The sequence below is a fragment of the Ranitomeya imitator genome, chromosome 1 (assembly GCF_032444005.1).
Source record: "Ranitomeya imitator isolate aRanImi1 chromosome 1, aRanImi1.pri, whole genome shotgun sequence".
NCBI lineage: Eukaryota > Metazoa > Chordata > Amphibia > Anura > Dendrobatidae > Ranitomeya > Ranitomeya imitator.
In genome coordinates this window covers 114127281-114147137 of record NC_091282.1, presented here as the reverse complement: position 1 = coordinate 114147137, position 19857 = coordinate 114127281, and the positions used below count along the sequence as shown (strand labels likewise).

Sequence of the window (19857 nt, the reverse complement as noted above, 5' to 3'; positions counted from 1 at the left end):
TTTTTTTATTAGCAAAGTTTGGAATTTTTTTTCACCACTTAGATAAAAAATAACCTAGTCATGTTTGGTGTCTATGAACTCGTAATGACCTGGAGAATCATAATGGCAGGTCATTTTTAGCATTTAGTGAACCTAGCAAAAAAGCCAAACAAAAAGTGGGATTGCACTTTTTTTGCAATTTCACCGCACTTGGAATTTTTTTCCCGTTTTCTAGTACACGACATGCTAAAACCAATGATGTCGTTCAAAAGTACAACTCGTCCCGCAAAAAATAAGCCCTCACATGGCCAAATTGACGGAAAAATAAAAAAAGTTATGGCTCTGGGAAGGAGGGGAGCGAAAAACGAACACGGAAAAACAAAAAATCCCCCGGTCATGAAGGGGTAAAGTCAGTGTTCATGACTCCACCATAAGAAAGAGACTGGGCAAAAATGGCAGTGGTCCATTACGAAAACCACTGCGGAGCAATAATAGCCAAAGTCCTGACCTTAATCCGGATGAGATACTGTGGCATGACCTTAACCTTCGTCCGGCTGAGTAGGTACAATTGTAACTATTCCGTTTTAAAATTGCAATAACTTTTTTTTTTTTTTTTTTCCGAAAAGCCGTAGAGGGCTAAAATTTTCGTGACATCTCTGCAGTTTTGGTCCAGAATATATTGGCCAAATTTCAATAAAATATATATGAAGGTACAATTGTACCTCTGCAGCCTGTTAACGTTGTAAAATTATGCAGCCTGACGAAGGTTAAAAAGGCGGCTTGTGCTCGGAAACTCTCCAATGTGGCTGAACTACAACAATTCTGCAAAGATGAATGGGCCAAAATTCCTCCAGAGCGTTGTGATAGATTCATTGCCAGTTATCACAAATGCTTGATTGCAGTTGTTGCTGCTAAGGTTGGCCCAGCCAGTTATTAGGTTTCGGGGGCAATCAATTTTTCACACAGGGCCCTGTAGGTCTGGATTTCTTTTTCACTTAATAAAGATCATCATTTAAAAACTGCATTTTGTGGTTACTTGTGTTATCTTTGTCTAATATTTACATTTGTTTGGCGATCTGAAACATTTAAGTGTTACAAACATGCAAAAAAATAGGAAATCAGGAAGGGGGCAAACACTTTCACACAACTGTATATGGTAGATGATATATTACAAGGACTGTCTGGGATGAGATAAACCCTTTAATGCTCAGTAAAGGCAGGCATCTTGGGATGATGTGTCACCATACGTAAAAACAATGAATCATCAGCCACGATGGTCAGTTGATTTGCTCTACTTGTCAGTGCTGAGGCTAGGAAGAGTGTGATCGGCAGTGATACGTCTTATACATCAGAATGATAGAAGAAGAGTTCCTACAGGAAAATAATAAATCATTTACAACATCTCACTTACTTTTCACATTACTCAGCAAAACAATCACGGCTCCAGCCAGAGGAGAACTGCATCAGACATTCCTGAAATGTAAAATGACACATATAACTATCGGACTATGAAGACAGGACCATACAGTTACCATCCTTGTACATGGGTCAGTTTGCACCTCCACAAGATCACTTTTTTTCCCCTAAAAACAGCGCCACTCTTGTCCGTGGGCTGTGTCTGGTACTGCAGCCCAAACCAATCCACACAAGAGGCTGGACAGTCACTGAAGTTGCAGCCCACAGGCTAAAGTGGTGTTGTTTTAAGAAGCCATTCTATAGAACAAATAGCTTAAAGCTATTGGGAGTAGAAGATCTAGTGTTTAGCAAAGCTCCATAAAACAGACAAATATATAATTTATATTATACAAACACATGATATATCTGTATGTAAATACCCTGAGCACAATTATTTGGTCCAATTGACTACCATATGACCCATTAACCAGAGGCAGATCTGCCACGTATCACTCTGGAACCCTACCTAGATAATCCCGGGATTACGGAAAATGCTATGGCATTTGCAAACATCTCATTAAAAAGGTTGTATTACAGAACTCCGCTATAGCGAGCATGGAAAAGAGATTTCCTTTTTGACAGCACGTCAAAAGCAGTGTGTAAGGAAACACCTCTGTTTATGACTTTTCACAGAAGTGGAGTTTTCAAAATGGCTTGGCAATTAAACGTTTTACCCTTTTTGCTGCATTATAACAATCAGGATATGAATGTGGCTACTGGTTAGATCCTAGGAAGGCACTTTACAATAAAGTGAAATGTAAACATGACTGAAAACAAGCAATAGTGACTAGAATCATTGCATTCATGACACAAATTACTGAAACCAACATTTTTTTTTAATTAAACAAAATTTTCTTATGCCAATAGCCTCCTCAGAGAAGAGGAGATCTGAAACTCTAGCGCCACCTATAGGATATAGCAATCCTAAAGTCAATATCAACCCCAACTAGTCTTGCCACAAGACTTGGGATAAGAAACAAAATAAGACACTATTTGCAGACACGTGTTTCGGGGTGTTTTGCCCTTCATCAGGGCAAGGCAAGAGATCCGATTTTGCTGGTGAAATTTCCTTAGCTTGTAGTATTGAGGACCTATCCTAGTAGACCTCATGATTAGTTGGTTAAAGGGCCGCAGTATAATGGAAAAGATCTGTATATTGTGTAGTGGCAATGAATGGTACGGCAAGTTCTCTCCAACGCAAATAAATGCGACAGATAACAGTGACAATCATAGCTACAACAATTTCTAGATCAGTCAATATATGTATTGAGCAGTAACTCCTCCTGCCACCATGGACGGACGCACACACTTACATGGGAAATACAGGTGAATCCTGAGTGTGCACATGGCACACTGTCATGATTGTTAACAACCCTCAGTACAATAATATGTGCTAGGAGTTATCAAACAACCATATGGTCTAATAATATCACAACTTATTCAATACAGCGGCTGCACATTCTGCAGGAAATTATATTTTTGCAGTAAAGGTTTCTGTACAGATGATACGAATCTTAACTGCTGCCACGTATTCGCTTTACTACAACACTGGATATAGGAAATACGTGGCGGATCATGGAGATAACAGTAGCAAAAAAGCTTCAGTTCTGTACATAGAATTGACATTTTAGATTCGGTTTCAAGATCAATTTGACCTTTAAATCACTATACATTTAGTATCCTGTGAAGTGAAAAACTCAATAAGGCAAAAAAAAAATGATGAAAAAAAATTGTGTATGCCTGAAAGTTCATGATCAGCTGTTTCTTGTATATATAAATGTACTATATTTATCCAAGTGAGGGTGGTTGTAAATGAAAAAAACCACCAAAATTAGGTGAACAGCAGCATTTTCACCAGGTTAAAAAATATAATTATGGCAAGTGACAAGTCCTTTGTAACACAGTGACTAGGAAACAGTATAGCCCAGCTTGTTGGTGAGGCACAGAACGGATTTTATGCTATATAAGCCATTTTACTGCTACAGCATTCGCCAACATAATTGACTGACTTGTTTTTTTATTGTAATCTTTTACTGGGTGTAGGTGACAAATTTAAGATATTATTTCAATTCTACTTTAACTTTTGGCCTGAACTAGGTCCTCCCTCCTTATGTACTCGTGTGCCTTGTTATCTGCTCATGTTTAATGTATTTGTCTATATTTGCCCCGTATTCACATGTAAAGCGCCATGGAATAAATGGCGCTATAAAAATGTATAATAATAATAATAATAACTACAGTATGACAATTGGTGAGGTCCAGGAGACACTGCACTCTACTATTTTCTGGCTGTCCCAATCAAAAAAATATTAAGTCCTGCCTTAACATTCCCATAGGCTGAAAAAATACTTGTTATCAGGGCACTGGAATCGGTGTCCCTTTTGGTGGAGTCTGTATAAAATGGACTGACTGACAATATATTATAAATTGGGTACAGTAGTTCAGTGCAGGATATTCTGTAAATGTTTTCATAATAATTTTGGAAAGGTAAGAAATATCCTATAAACGTCTGTTCTGTTCCTGATCTAAGGATCTGGGTTTTAGTTGAGATGAATCTGTGCCGCACTCTATGTACATGCTCAGTAGTGACCAGTCCTGTGGGTGTCAGGGTCGTTGCGTCAGGGTCTGTGCTCATAGCCATTTCCAATGATCATTGAAGCCAAGACACAAGGTTCATTTCATTGTGGGTTTTCCGTTTTGCTTTATCCTTTGCCTTTATATCCATAGCTTCTGTTGAGCAGTCAACAGCTCCTCCAGCATAAAAGTTCTGAAGAATAATTTTTCATGGAATTTATACAGGAGTGTGCCTTCAACTCGGTTTGTCCTGCAGACATTTCTTTTCTCATCTTCCCAGATACTAAAACCGGTATAACTGAACTCAATAACCCATGCTTGTCTGAGGAAATGTACACAATGTATTGAAAAGCCATAAAATGTTGAGTCATGCTCTTTTGATAACGCAGACAATTTATGACCCGCTGACACATAACATTTTATTTTGTAAGACTAATGAGGCCGCTCGGTCCATTAACAACTCTATCTTTTCCACTCTAGTCTTCTTTTATTAGAATTTGCACTGCATAACGATGGGATCATAGCTCTTTATGTCCATTTGCCCATCTCTAGCATACAGAAATCACTATCCCAGTTGTACTCAGATACAGAAAAAACTCCAGCAGTTTGAGCGGCATAGCAGCCAAAGCTGGCTTTACACATGCGAGCAGGGCAAAACGTTCATTCAATACATATAAGAGCTTGGCTTGGGTAAGTGTTCATTCAAGAGAGGAGAAAGCAATTGGCACAGGTGTCATCTTTACTGGACCAGACTTAGAAATCAATGGCTCATTCCTTTTCCCAAGGACAAAAATCTAATCAGTAGGAGTTCGTAGGTTCTCCCTATATTTGTGTGAATGTCCTTTGGGCGCTCGGGTTTCTTTCCACACATACAGATGTTTAATTGGCTTTGTAACCACCAGAAGTCCTTTTTATACATGTACGAGAAAAAAAATATATAAAATCAACCAATTATTTTGAGCAGTGTGTCAATTTTTTTGTACGTGGAGAGAAAAATAAAAAATAAAAAAGGCAGAATTAGTCCTATGAGTAATTGTATTTTTAGGAGCCCATGAATGACAGCACACTAGGAGGTAGTCCTTCACATCCTCTATAGGGACAGGAAAACACAAGAGAGGTTAAATAGCCCTCCCACCCTCACCCACCAGTGTCTTTACCAAATATTACACCAGGATGAACAAAACTCAATTTTAATGAATTCTCGTCTACAAATATTAGCTTTCATATAAGTACAAGGGAGGGAATGTAAGGGTGCTGTCATGATGGACTCCTGGAAATAAAATCACTGGTAGGACTAACTCCTCCTTTCCAGGACATCCCACCTGACAGCGCAGCAGGAGAATACCAAGTGAAAGAACCAGGGCGGCAAAAGTGCATGAAGGACCTTTCACCCAAAGGCAGTCTGCTGATTAGACAAAACGTCCAACTTGTAATGACTGCAGAAGGTATTTAGGCTGGACCACGTTGAGGCTCTACAGATCTGGTCCACCAAAGCTCCTACTCGTTCAGCCCATGAAATCCTTCAGAGGAATATTCCAGACAATTTGTAGATTTAATCCATCTAGCCACAGTCATTTTTTTGAAGCCTTCTTGCCTGTGTTTCTTCCCCCAAATTGGATGAAGAGATTGAAATCCAGTCTCCACTCCTGGATAGCCTCCATATATGGAAAAAGGAGATCAAGATAATCTTTTTCAATTTGAAATTGGACACCACTTTCGGGAGAAATGTTGGGTCTAATCGGAGTATTACACAGTCCTCTATCACTTGGAGGTAAGGATCTCTGACAGACAAGGCCATAATCTCCCCTATTCTTCCTGCTGAAGTGATGGCTAATAAGAAGGGTGTCTTCAGGGAAAGCATCTTAAGGCTTATTTACTCCCAAAGCTCATAAGGGGAGTTAAATTTAGTGTTCAACGCTCTCTTTAAGTCCCAAAGGGGTACAGACTTCCTTATTGTGGGTCTTAGTATGTGGACTGCCTTAAAGAATCTGGTGACCCAGGGATGACTAGCCAGAGGGTAATTGAAAAAAGATGCTCAATGCTGAAATTTGGATCCTTAGCGTACTCTACTTCAGACCCTTATAGACTCCTGACTGTAGCAAGTCTAAGATATTTGGCCTGGAGGCGTTTATGACAGTCTCCCCATATTGAGAGGAGAACTTCAATTTTTTTTGTTTTTATAGCCAAGGATACCGATTTCCTGCAGAAATTACTTTACCTGATCTGAAAGACACCGAGTCTTCAGAATCTGCCTCTGAGAATCCAAGATGACAGGTTCAATAATTTTACGTTGTGATGCCAGAAAGGGCTCTCGGACAGGAGGTCATGTCTCAAATGAAGCAGGATAGAGTCTTCCAGAGCCATCTGATTCAGAGGTGGAAACAAGCTCCTCTTTGGTCAGAAAGGATCTTCCAGGATTACTCTTGCCAGGTCTTCTTGAATCTTCCTTAGCACTACTGGGATCATAAGAAACGGCAGGAAGGCATATGAAAGATATATGAAAGATCCCTGCCCCGGATTAGGGATAAGGCAAAGACTCTATCTGGATTGTCTTCTAGATCTAGGGAAGACATTTTCTACATTTGTATTCTTCCTGGAATACATCTACTCCCCAATACAGAGGCAGTTGTTGGAACACTGCCATGTAAAATGCTCATTCCGAGGACACACACTTTCTCTGCTGAGGTAATCTACTACCTGGTTCTGTGATTCTTTTAGGTGCACTGCCAACATACAGAGCCTTGCGAAAGTATTCGGCCCCCTGGAACTTTTCAACCTTTTCCCACATATCATGCTTCAAACATAAAGATACCAAATGTAAATTTTGGGTGAAAAATCAACAACAAGTGGAACACAATTGTTAAGTTGAACGAAATTTATTGGTTATTTTAAATTTTTGTGGAAATTAAAAAACTGAAAAGTGGGGCGTGCAATATTATTTGGCCCCTTTAACTTAAAGGGAACCTGTCACCCCCCCTCAGGCGTTTGTAACTAAAAGCCACCTTGTGCAGAAGTAATGCTGCATTCTGACAAGGTAGCTTTTTAGTTACAAACGCCTGTACACGCTGAAATAAACACTTATAAAATGTACCCCCACATACCCTGAAATCATCCCGGGGGCGGGACTTTCCTTCCTAATCAGACGTAGCACAGCCATCATTCCGGAGCTGTGCGCGCCGGGCCCCGCCTCCTCTTGCTGCATTATCGTCCCGGCGCCTGCGCTGTAAGTACGAAGGGGCAGCGCAACTGCGCATGCCCGGAAAAAAAAAAACTCACAGTGCAGGCGTCGGGGACAATAATGCAGCAAGAGGAGGTGGCGCCTGGCACGCACAGCTCCAGAGTGATGGCTGTGCTACGTCTAATTAGGAAGGAAAGTCCCACCCCGGGACGATTTCAGGGTATGAGGGGGCACATTTTATAAGTGTTTATTTCAGCGTGTGCAGGTGTTTGTAACTAAAAAGCCACCTTGTCAGAATGCAGCATTAGTGCTGCACAAGTTGGCTCTTTTAGTTACAAACACCAGAGGGGGGTGATAGGTTCCCTTTAATAATTTGTTGCGCCACCTTTTGCTGCGATTACAGCTGCAAGTCACTTGGGGTATGTATCAGTTTTGTACATCGAGAGCCTGAAATTCTTGCCCATTCTTCCTTGGCAAACAGCTTGAACACTGAGGTTTGATGGAGATCGTTTGTGAACAGCAGTTTTCAGCTCTTTCCACAGATTCTCAATTGGATTGAGGTCTGGACCTTGACTTGGCCATTCTAACACCTAGATACATTTATTTGTGAACCATTCCATTGTAGATTTTGCTTTATGTTTGGGATCATTGTCTTGTTGGAAGACAAATCTCAGTCCCAGTCTCAGGTCTTTTGCAGACTCCAACAGGTTTTCTTCAAGAATGGTCCTGTATTTGGCTCCATCCATCTTCCCATTAATTTTAACCATCTTCCCTGTCCCTGCTGAAGAAAACAGGCCCAAACCATGATGCTGCCACCACCATGTTTGATAGTGGTAGGGATGGGGTGTTCAGAGTGATGAGCTGTATTGCCTTTACGCCAAACATGTCGTTTGGCATTGTTGCCAAAAAGTTCAATTTTGGTTTCATCTGACCAGAGCACCTTCTTCCACATGTTTGGTGTGTCTCCCAGGTGGCTTGTTGCAAAATTGAAATGATACTTTTTATGGAAATCTTTGAGAAATGGCTTTCTTCTTGCCACTTCCTTAAAGGCCAGATTTGTGCAGTGTACGACTGATTGTTGTCCTATGGATAGACTGTCCCACCTCAGCTGTAGATCTCTGCAGTTCATCTAGAGTGATCATGGGCTTCTTGGCTGCATCTCTGATCAGTCTTCTCCTTGTTTGAGATGAAAGTTTAGAGGGACGGCTGGGTGTTGGTAGATTTGCAGTGGTATGATGCTCCTTGTATTTCAATATGATCGCTTGCACAGTGCTCCTTGGGATGTTTAAAGTTATGGAAATCATTTTGTATCCAAATCCGACTTTAAACGTCTCCACAACAGTATCACGGACCTGCTTGTTGTGTTCCTTGGTCTTCATGATGCTCTCTGTGCTTCAAACAGAACCCTTAGGCTATCACAGAGCAGGTGCATTTATACGGAGACTTGATGGCACACAGGTGGATTATATTTATCACCATTAGGCATTTAAAACAACATTAAATTTACACAGAAAACCAGAAAAAGTATATGCAGGGCATCCAATTATATTAAACCTATAAATATAATGCACAACTGCAGTATATACGGTATAATAATTCATAATTTATTGAATCATAAAAACTCCCTCGTCAAAGCTCAGGCGAAACGCGCATCGGGCAGGTGCGGGCTGCTACGGGGCTCTCATATTGGTTAGTATACCACTTGATCTCCTCTCTTGCACTTTTTGCACATGATACTTTGTCTGAATGATATTGCTTCCTTAAGCTTATTACTATAGGTATATATTATGGTGTAGTCAGCACTTTGTTATACTTTAATCTTAATTTGTTTGAGATTAATTTGGGTACTTAACACAGGTACTATTTATTACTTAATATGCTCTTCACGTTTACACACTTTTTAAACTTGGATACTTACATGGTTTTACTTATTGAGGATTGTGTACTCATTGGTGCGGTATTACGAGCATTGTAGATAATTTCTGCACCCCGTAACATCCCGCATACTTACTCCATCCTGTATTTGTTTTTCCCTATATTAGGTTTATTATGTATCATGTTGTTTTATAATTCAATAAATTATGAATTATTATATACACTGCAGTTGTGCATTATATTTATAAGTTTAAAATAATTTAGAACAACATTGGATCATTCAGAGATCCACAATGAACTACTGGAGTGAGTTTGCTGCACTGAAAGTAAAAGGGGCCGAATAATATTGCATACCCCATTTTTCAGTTTTTGAATTTCCACAAAAATTTAAAAATAACCAATAAATTTCGGTCAACTTCACAATTATGTTCCACTTGTTGATTCTTCACCAAAAAAAATTACATTTGGTATCTATGTTAGAAGCATATGTGGGAAAAGGCTGAAAAGTTCCAGGGAGCCGAATACTTTCGCAAGGCACTGTAGATACAACTGTCTTTTGTGCCCAAAGGAAAATCTTTGAGGTTAAAGATTGTAGAAGATGATGCCTCAGGCATGAAACTCATGACATTGTCCAACAGGATCCTGACATGATGGTCTTTGAGATGGTCATGGAGCTTCTGCAGAGTCTCCCGTACTACTCCTAGCTCTCTGCAATTTGAGGACATGCTCTGGGTTTCTGATGATCTTGTGCCTTGTAGGTATTGACTTAACTGAGCTCCTCAAGCATACTGACTTGCATCGATCGTTTGTCGACGCAGGGAGAAGACCTAAGAGATTCACTTCTGAAGGTTTTTCAAATCCATCCACAAATTCAAGGAATTCCATAGGACTGGACAGGAAAATATGCACCGACAGCCATCTGTTCCAAGAGGATACAATTACCAACTGAAGTGCTCTTAAATGGAACTGGCACCATCGCACACTGGGTACACTGGATGTCATTACCCCCCAGCATACTCAATATGGACCGGATTAAAATCTGTCTATTACACTGAAAATTTCAAACGGCTTCTGATTTCTGCTTTATCGGTGGAAGTAAAGACATGCTTTGAAAGTCCAAGTCCCCCAGAAAAACTTTTTGCTTCCCTGGACTTCGATCGGTCTTCTGCCAGTTCAGCCTAATCTTTTTAAGGTTGAGATAGTCACCGAGAAAAGGCTTTCTAGCTCCTGTGTTGAGTCTCCTACCAAAAGGAGATCATCCAAATATGGAATGAAATGATTATTGTTCCCCTTTTCCTCAGAAAGGCAACTATTCCCGCTAATAATTTTGTGAAGATTCTATTGCAAACCTGAGAAACTTTTGACAAGATGGGTGTCTTAAGTCCAGAGTACATATTACGGAATCTCTTCCTATAAAGGGAACTGTCGGATCTTATTGACTCCATACTGGATCTTTTGTAAATGACCCACTCATTTAAGGGGTTTTAGATTTATTATGGTATGAAAGTCGCCTGAAGGTTTTCTTTATGGAGAAGCGACTTGAGTAGTGGCCCTGGAACCATTCTGTGTTACATGAGCCCTTGAAGGGTTTCGGGAGACTGAGCAGTTATTAGCTGAAATTTCTCTGGTGGAAACTGAGTAAATCCTATTTTGCAACCCTCTGCAATAGTCTGAAGTACCCACGGATTCGGAGTAAGGGAAGCCAGATTTAAAAATCATTTTGTCTAGCTAGCCTTTTCTCTGCATCTTCCCACTCCTCTTATCATAGCCTTGATATGCTTATTTACAGGTAACACTTATTTATTTGGATCCTTAAACTGCCAAACATTTCATCCTGAATAGAGTGGGCCACTTCAATTTTAATGGCATTTCTAACTTACTGTACATACATGCTAGCCACCTTAGGGAGAGACCCAAGTTGGGCTAAATGTAGCGGGACGAAAGAGACCGAAAAGCCCTCAGGGGCTGGAATTGGTTGGCTGTATGGAGCCCAACTTGGGTCTCTCCCTAAGGTGGCTAGCATGTATGTATCGCTTGCTCACCGAGCCCCACTCCATACAGCCAACCAATTCCAGCCCTGTGCTGATGAGGGCCTAAAGCCCGAAACACGTGTCCACAGGTAGGAATTGGTTGGCTGTGTAAATTTAGAAACTAATCTGCAGCATTGCACGCTTGGCGATTCCAAGCGCTGTGGATTAGACTGGGGTGGAAAGAGATGATTTGCATAGCTCCGCCTACTGCAAAGGATTCTGGGTAAACCTGCTATTCTTTGTATTATGCTGCTTGCAAGTACTTTCCGTTTAAGGAAAGCATCCACTATAACTTACTGTAGGAGTTTATCCAAATTTTTTAACACAAAGTAGTACTTTTTCTTCTCTGGAAGAAACTGGAGTTCCTTCCACTCCCTGTTCTAAGCACTGGTCAGAATAGTGAGTCTTCATTAGAGGTTATTTCCATCTCCCATCTAGGTCTTTTATGATGACACATAACCTACACTGGCTGAGGACAAACCAGATTGGAAACTGTGCTCTGCACCACTTCCCTTATGATTGACCACATTTAACCATCAGCCGAAATAGCTCAGTTGGGAGAGCGTTAGACTGAAGATCTAAAGGTCCCTGGTTCGATCCCGGGTTTCGTCCACCAACATAGAAGAGGATTCTTTACTGTTAGGGCAGTGAGAATCTGGAATTGCTTGCCTGAGGAGGTGGTGATGGCGAACTCAGTCGAGGGGTTCAAGAGAGGCCTGGATGTCTTCCTGGAGCAGAACAATATTGTATCATACAATTATTAGGTTCTGTAGAAGGACGTAGATCTGGGGATTTATTATGATGGAATATAGGCTGAACTGGATGGACAAATGTCTTTTTTCGGCCTTACTAACTATGTTACTATGTTACTATGTCTGCCATAAAAGTGGATTGTTTATCCCTGACAATTTTGGCAATGCAGTCGGCACATAATTGCTTCCGCAATGCTTCTGGTAATTTGCGATTACATGCAGCAAATCTTTTGGCCCTCTTATTTTGCAGACGTACCAGACCCTGTAAGGCTTCCTTTTTCCGACAACAAAGAAGAACGGGAACACTATAGTTTACCATTGATCCTCTAGTGTGTGTGTTTTCCTGTCCCTATAGAGCATGAGAAGGACTACCTACTGGTGTGCTGTACTGGGGGGAAAAAAAAAAATAAGTTTCCCTACCGTCTCTTTTCAGACAATCAGTAAAAATCGGACCATACTCTGATGTCATCCAATATTTTCACAAACGTATCGATTTGCATTTTCAATTTTGATCAAACCCTAGGATTAAAATTGGACATGTCTACACTGTGTGGGATCGAGCGGTTTGTGGAAAATGGCGAAGACACGTGAATGGCCCCAAAGAGTATCAGTTATGAGTGCCATCTGTGAAAAAACAAATGGATGTCCGAGTGAGGACTTGGATAAGCCCGACATAGGAAAATTAGAGAAAAGAAAATATTTCCACAGCAGTGAAGTATACTATATGGTTTCCTTATTTTATTTACTTATCTAGTGTTGGCGCTATATAAATAAAATCATTATTATTAATTATTATTATTATTAGTGCCATCATATTCCACAGCGCTTTACAGACATAATATATGACTATTGGGTAATGACTTGATTAATGTATCTCTGAAAAACACTTCTCATTTGTACCCATAACACAATGAGCAGCTTTCCCCCAGATTAACAATTGGTCCCACACATTGGAAATACGAGAAAACATGTAATATGTAAATAAGACTAGACTAAAATTGTATGAATTTTGTAGGGGGTCCACTTCAAAATCCATGTAAGATAAAAAAAAAAAGCCAAGTGCGAACATATCCAGGATATCCACTATAAAGGGTTTTTCTCAAGTTTGGAAGTTATCTTCAATCCATGGGATAGGAGATAGCTTACCAATCGTTGAGGGTCCAACCCAACCATTAGGACCCCACTGATACCAAGATCCATGTGAATGGAAGCGGTGGTTGATCATGTGAACAGATGCTCCTTTTATTCTTATAAGCGTTGCGAAGACCAGCCTGGGGCATCGATAACTTACAAACTAGAAAACACTGTTTTAAGTGGTAACAGATATTTACCTACAGTTTGCTACGCACAGTTTGCTACGCGAATCCCACGCCCCACTTTGACATTTGACTTTTTCTCTATATGGAGACACTGTTTGCATATGGATCTTACAGTCACTTGTGGGAAGATGCATGGTATCTACAGCCTTGTACTAACCAGGTTCTGAAGAGTCGTCCCAGTCATTAAAAAGATCAAGCCGCAGACAAATCGACAGTGTGAAAACAAAATATGGAATGAGATTTCTTTAGTACCAAGGATTTAACAACCTTACTGACTGGATAAACCACAATTAGTAATTATGCAAAACAAAAAAAGAAAAAGTCTATTTCTCAATTGCTTCCAGATCACTATAGCGGAAGCAGTGTTAAAATCCAATTAAGCATGGCGGGTAGTGAGAGTGTTTAGAAAGAACAAGCCAGGAGACCTGACAAGGATCAAATGACAAAACCACTGGGAAGCCGACTGGGGGCTCCAAAAAGACAGGAATAATAAAAAATAAAAAAAAAGTATTCTTCCCTTTTTAAAGAAAACATTTGAAATTATACAGATTATAAAAAATAAAGCTAGTGGGAATACAGTATGCATTAATTATTGCCTACATTGCCTTATGACTTTTGTGTTTGAAACTGTTAAACTGTAAAGCGCTGCGGAATATGTTGGCGCTATATAAATAAAGATTATTATTATTATTATTATTATTACACAACTTTCTATAGACCATGAATGGCATATTGATTAGTATGGATTTAATACAGCTCTGTCAACAAAATTACCTAATGTTTAAATCAATTTTATTTGAATTTCTTTTGATAATCTTTATTTTTTTTTTCATATGACTGCATAAAAAAAATAATTGGAATTTTCTCACTGGCCACTGGGCATAGAATTATACTTCTACTTCCTATTCTTCACACTAGTTGGCCCGTTCTAAATATTCACACATTGGTTGTCGGGGGGCGCAGGCAATTTCAGGAAAATCAAGGTGGTCAAATGTAAATGTATTTAATGAGATGATGAACACAGAGAGATATGGGTCTCACTGATGTTTTCAGGAATATTTGAGCCCATGGGTCCATTATATGACCATTTTGCAAGCCACAGAGAAAATCTCGCCATATGGATGACACACGGATGCTTACATGTGAGAAAATCGCATCCTCACACTGCACAAGATGATATACGGATCATTGTCCAGGGAACATTTCTGCGATTCTCGTCTGTGTAAAACAGACCGATTTTTTTTTTTTTTATACGTTGTGTGTGACTCCAGCCTAAAGGAGACTTACTGATCAGAAGGGGTCCGATTGTCGGGACCTTGCAAAAGAACAGAGGCAGCAGCATTTTTTTTCCCCTCCACAGCAGCACTGCCATCTATCTGCAGAGTAGGGAAGTGCAACACAGCCCTATGTATGTGAACGGAGCAGCTTCCTGTACAGCAGTGCCACTTTGGCAGTAAAAATGATGAAGGAGAATTGACCCCATAACTGAGCGTATTTACACCATTGTATAATAGTTGGGAATATCCCTTTAAAAAAAAAAAAAAAAAAGTATCATCCGCAGATTATTTTACCCTTTTTTCCCTACGGTCGGATTTTTTTCCTTCAATTCTTGCAAGGTTGTTTCCACCAATCTCTCCCATCGGGAAACAATGTACAGTCTGAGTTATGTCAACGCTGCAGTTTGTACTTGGAACCAGAGGTGACTCCAGGTCACCAATAAGCTGCAACCTTAGAAGGAAGATAGACTTTTCAATGACTATCCAATAATACGGAAAATCTGATGGTTCAAAACCTGTCCAGCGCCTTTTAGGCTGCATTCATTTATATCTTCAGTTTTAAAGCTGAAGTCTTAAACAGGTAAAGTTTTACTTTCATTCTACTTCCACATATGTAGTAAATATTTTATATGTACCTGCCTGAAATCGGCTGGGCAAGGAGTTCGGCAAGCTGGAAAGCCCCCAAGGCAAATGTTAGGATTTGTTTCAGCCTTGTGGTATTGTGCTTTTGGGTAGTGTGGTGCCACCTGCAGGTCATTTTTCCTTACTGCAGTTTTATGACTATTAATGTTTAAAATGTATTTTGTGATAAATAATATAAATAATAATCTTTATTTTTATATAGCGCTAACATATTCCGCAGCGCTTTACAGTTTTGCACACATTATCATCGCTGTCCCCGTTAGGGCTCACAATCTAAATTCCCTATCAGTATGTCTTTGGAATGTGGGAGGAAACCGGAGTGCCCGGAGGAAACCCACGCAAACACGGAGAGAACATACAAACTCTTTGCAGATGTTGTCCTTGGTGGGATTCGAACCCAGGACTCCAAGGCTGCAGTGCTAACCACTAAGCCACCGTGCTGCCCGTGCTTTGTGATAACATCGTGGATGTGTGGTTTGTTTGGCTATTTTCTTGCTGAAGGGGCAAGTTTGCCTTTCAAATGGTGTATTATTTGTGTGTGGGTGCAGTATGAACGGAGATACAAAGTAATCACCGAAAAAGAGTGTTTTGAAATATAGAAGGATTAGCGACAACAGACTGACTCAGACACTTTGTTTATTAGACCTTATACATGGAACTTATATTTCCAGTTATTTTATGGTTGGACTTTTGTAAATCTTTAAAAAAAAAACAGGTTGTAAATTAAAACCGCAATTAAAAAAAACATGACCCATTATGGAGGTTTAACTGTACTAATACAACACTAGAAACAAAGACAAACATTGACAGATCTCATAAGAACTCCATTAAAACTGTGAGCAGCAACTTTGCTTTATTGTTCGATGCTTTTAAGGCGCACATATGGGATGTTCTATCTTCTAACATCAGCATAAACCAGCTATAAACACTTCCACATAACATTCCTTCCATGTTTACAAAGACCCAATGAAAACAATGCAGCTAAAACATTCCGCCTAATGGTGCACAGCATGGTCAGCTCACAATACCAGGCGGCTCATCCACACAATGGAACACCAAACATTACAGAACAGACAACAGATTGAAATGATCAACCAATAGCACTATTAGTATTTACCAAACCAAGCAATAAAGAACATGCATTTATATCCTCAAAAATAGATCACTTTAAACCACATGATAAAATAGGGTAATTTTAGAGTTTTTCCTAAATATAACTGGCCAGTGTTTAAGCAGCGCCTGACATCGCTGCCATGTGCCCCCACATGCTGAGGTCAGCTACTGGAATGTTCACTGCTCCCCACGCCCAAGACTATGGGTGTGGGGAGCAGTGAATATTCATGTTCCTTAATAGCGGACACAGGTGATCGCCCACTCACTGCAGGAAGCCGGCAGCTAACGTGCCTGCTATTAAAGAGAATGAATATACACTGCTCTCCACTCCTACAGTCCCTCCCACCTCTCAGCGGCAGCTTCAGTGCATTGAGATGGGAGGGACTATGGAGGTGGGGGCTACGAAGATTAATTTTCTTTTATAGCGGGCAAACGTGTTCGCCATAGCCATCGGCTCCCGCTTCCTGTGTCCTACTACTCCGCCGCCGGCGTGCCCCACAGCCGTGCTATAAGTTACATCAAGACCATAAGATGAACTCGCCACTTTCCTCCAAAAATTTTGGGGAAAAAAGTGATTCTTATAGTCGGCAAAATACAGCATTTTGACCTGATGACAATCTATTGTTCTTCATCCCATTTTCATTTGAAGTGTATAGGGGCCTCAGGATACATTCAGACGTCCATATGAATTGGCCTGAGATTGGTCAACAATGCATGGACTGGCCGTGGATCTCCTGTCTCCAGTGTAACAGCTAGATAGAAATATATGAAGCAGTCATGCTCGGGTTGGGAGACCCACGGCCAGTCATTGCATTGCGTGTCGATCTTGGATCGATTAGTAGGAACTTCTGAATGCGCCTATTAAGGGAGTCTAATCAGTACAGAATGACTGATCAAACCAAGTACTGGCGCTCAGTGCCCACTTGGTGGGGCCAATATTTAAGCGCTCCTTTCCACCTCATCTTTTTGCCCCAGCACTTTTGATTCACAGCTTGCTCTGAAAAAAATGTGACTGTAATTAATGACTTTAAATATTTGTGTTCTCTATGGAAAAAAAAAAAAAAACAATTCCGCAAAATCTAATCCTATACCCCGCACACCATACACAATAGGTAGCTGTCTGAATGATTGTTTGGCTGATCGTTCGGCCCGCCGCCACCTCTCCGATTCCTCCATACAGCGGTCGGCTGATTTCAGTAGGATTTTAATGTCAGACCTGCAAGAAGATTTGGCAACTTATGTAAATAGGAGGAAAGTGGCCGTGTTGTTCGTTATCGCCTACAACCAGCCTGAAGTTACATACATATACACATCCACTCACATGCAAACTATTACATCCTACATTGTCTGAAGCCTAATTCCACATCTGCTGCCCCACCGCTATTAGAAGCGGGATGAAGCTTTCCCACAATAGTTTACGGAGGATGTAATCACAAGCATCTGTAGCAGTATCAGCACATCACACCCTATGGCTTTCCCTCCTGATTTTAGCATTTCAAGCATTGAAAGTTCTGCGTATTTTCACCTTTGCAATTAAATTTTTATTTTTTTCAAATGAGAAAGGAAATGGAAGTCATCAGATGATTTCCTTTATTGTTGGAGAGAGATGGACTGATTAGTAATGATGTGGATGTATGACATCAGCTAATAGCTCGATGGACTGCAGAGACCATGAGGTATAACAGACCCTGCTTTATACTCTACCTCCATAGATCACCAGAACACAGGAGGAGGTCATTGGTTCTTCTTACTAAAACATCACTTAGTCCTAAAAGGAGGAAAACCAAAGACCAGATGATACTCAAGCCAATAAACCATAGAAGAGACCACCGCTATGTGGACGCACACTGATCCTTTAAGGTTATGTGCACACGATGAGTAAATGGATGCAGAAATGTATGCATCTCTTGGAAGGAAAAACGGAGCGGTTTTTGCCCTGCGTTTATTGACTGATTTGAGTGATGTCAGTGGTGAAAACCGCAGGGCAAAATCTCACAGAGAATTGACATGCTGCAGATTATTTTCTGCACCAAATCGGCAAGTCAAAAATAAGCAATGTGTGCATGACACGTCAGGTTTCTCATTTATTTTGCTGGCATCAGGATAGCGTCAGGTTTTGCTAGCAAATCTGCATGCCAAAAAAAACACCAAATCAGCAATGTGTGCACGAGCCCTAAATGGGAACTTTCAGACTCCTGTAGCCAGTGCACCCAAAGTCGTCTCTGAATGCTGAGTTTTCAAACTTTGTCTCACAAAATGAAAAAAAAAACAAAACAAAAAACAGTAAAACCCACAACTATCTCAAGAACAGGGCACCGTCTCACTTCCCTGAGGAGAGATGGCGGGAACTGCCATACAGCCCACTCCAATCATCTGTATGGGAATCCCAGCCACCTGTCCATTGGGACGCGCTCTCAAGAAAGATACGGGATCCGCATCTACCATACCTTTACAGATCGGCATCCAGTCCCACTCACCAAACTCGCCGTGTTCCTGCTTTTTTGGGGCTGCTGAGTAGACCAATACTAATAAGGTTCATCCAGTATACAGTCCAATCCTGTTATAAATATCTAGCATTATTTACAGAGAACCCGTCACCAGGTTTGGCCAATAAGACTTACGGACTCCTCCTTTCAGGCCTTATCTACATGCTGCAAATAAGCCGCTGATCCGACCTGCAAGAGAAGAAAATAATTTTTATTATACTCACCTGCAGGGCAGTCCGGTTCGATGGGTGTCGCAGGTCCTGGTTCGGCGCCTCCCATCTTCATGCGATGCCGCCCTCCTGCTTGCTTCACAGGCTCCCCGGCATACTTATCTGCCTTGTTGATGGCAGAGCAAAGTACTGCAGTGCGCAGGCGCTGGGCCTCTCTGACCATTACTGATGGCTGCACACTGCAGTACTTTGTTCTGCTCTCAACAGGGCAGAGAAGTACGCCTGCGCAGGAGCGAGATGCCGGGAACCCGTGTGGATGATGCAGGGATGCGTCATCAACAAGAAGCAAGTAGGAATACGGGGATGAAGATGATGGGAGGCGACGGACCAAGAAGAGCGAGACCCATCGGACTGGACCACCCTGCAGGTGAGTATAATAAAAGTTATTTTTCTTCTCTTGCAGGTCTGATTGGGGCAGATATACTGCATTATAGAATGCTGTATAGAAGCCCTGAAAGGGGGTGGCCGTATCTGGAATCAGCCAAACCTGATGACAGGTTCCCTTTAAGACATATAGGACAAATACCAATTGCACTTACAGGTCAAATTATGCATTACAAATTAATTATAGCCATGAATAAAAATACATACTTCAAAATGTGTTGCCCATTAAGTGAAACAGGTAATTTCTCTGAATGTTGTAAAAAATGCTGGACGTTTTTAACAGGACTGGGTGGGGTGAACTTTACTAGTATTACCAAACATTTCTGGTATATATGGCAGGTATATCAAGATGGCAGTAGCCCTTTAAAGCAAAAGTTCACATGACAAATTATCTAAACGTAAACTCTAGTTCCAAGATGAAACAATCCGTCGATAATATGACATATTACATATTCCGTATCACACGACGCCGCTAGTTCCGTCCCAATGAAGGCTTTGGTGTAATAGCAGGAAGCGTGTCGGCTGCAGGATAAGCCATTACCAGCACTCAGCTCAATTAGGCT

At 40.9% G+C, this 19857-nt stretch overlaps 1 protein-coding gene and 1 non-coding gene across 3 annotated transcripts in view; one reads left to right on the top strand and one right to left on the bottom strand.

Annotated features, from left to right (window-relative positions):
* The window catches only part of LHFPL2 (LHFPL tetraspan subfamily member 2), a 167606-nt gene that overhangs the window by 106737 nt on the left and 41012 nt on the right, over positions 1–19857 (bottom strand). The window contains exon 2 of one of the 2 annotated variants that reach the window (XM_069749909.1): positions 1391–1452. The exons of the other annotated variant lie outside the window; for it this stretch is intronic. The gene's annotated coding sequence lies outside the window, so the exon portion shown is untranslated. The remainder of the gene's footprint in view (positions 1–1390; positions 1453–19857) is intronic. 2 annotated transcript variants of the gene reach the window in all.
* Positions 11631–11703, top strand: TRNAF-GAA (transfer RNA phenylalanine (anticodon GAA)). The gene has a single exon. It is a non-coding gene; the product is annotated as a tRNA-Phe (tRNA).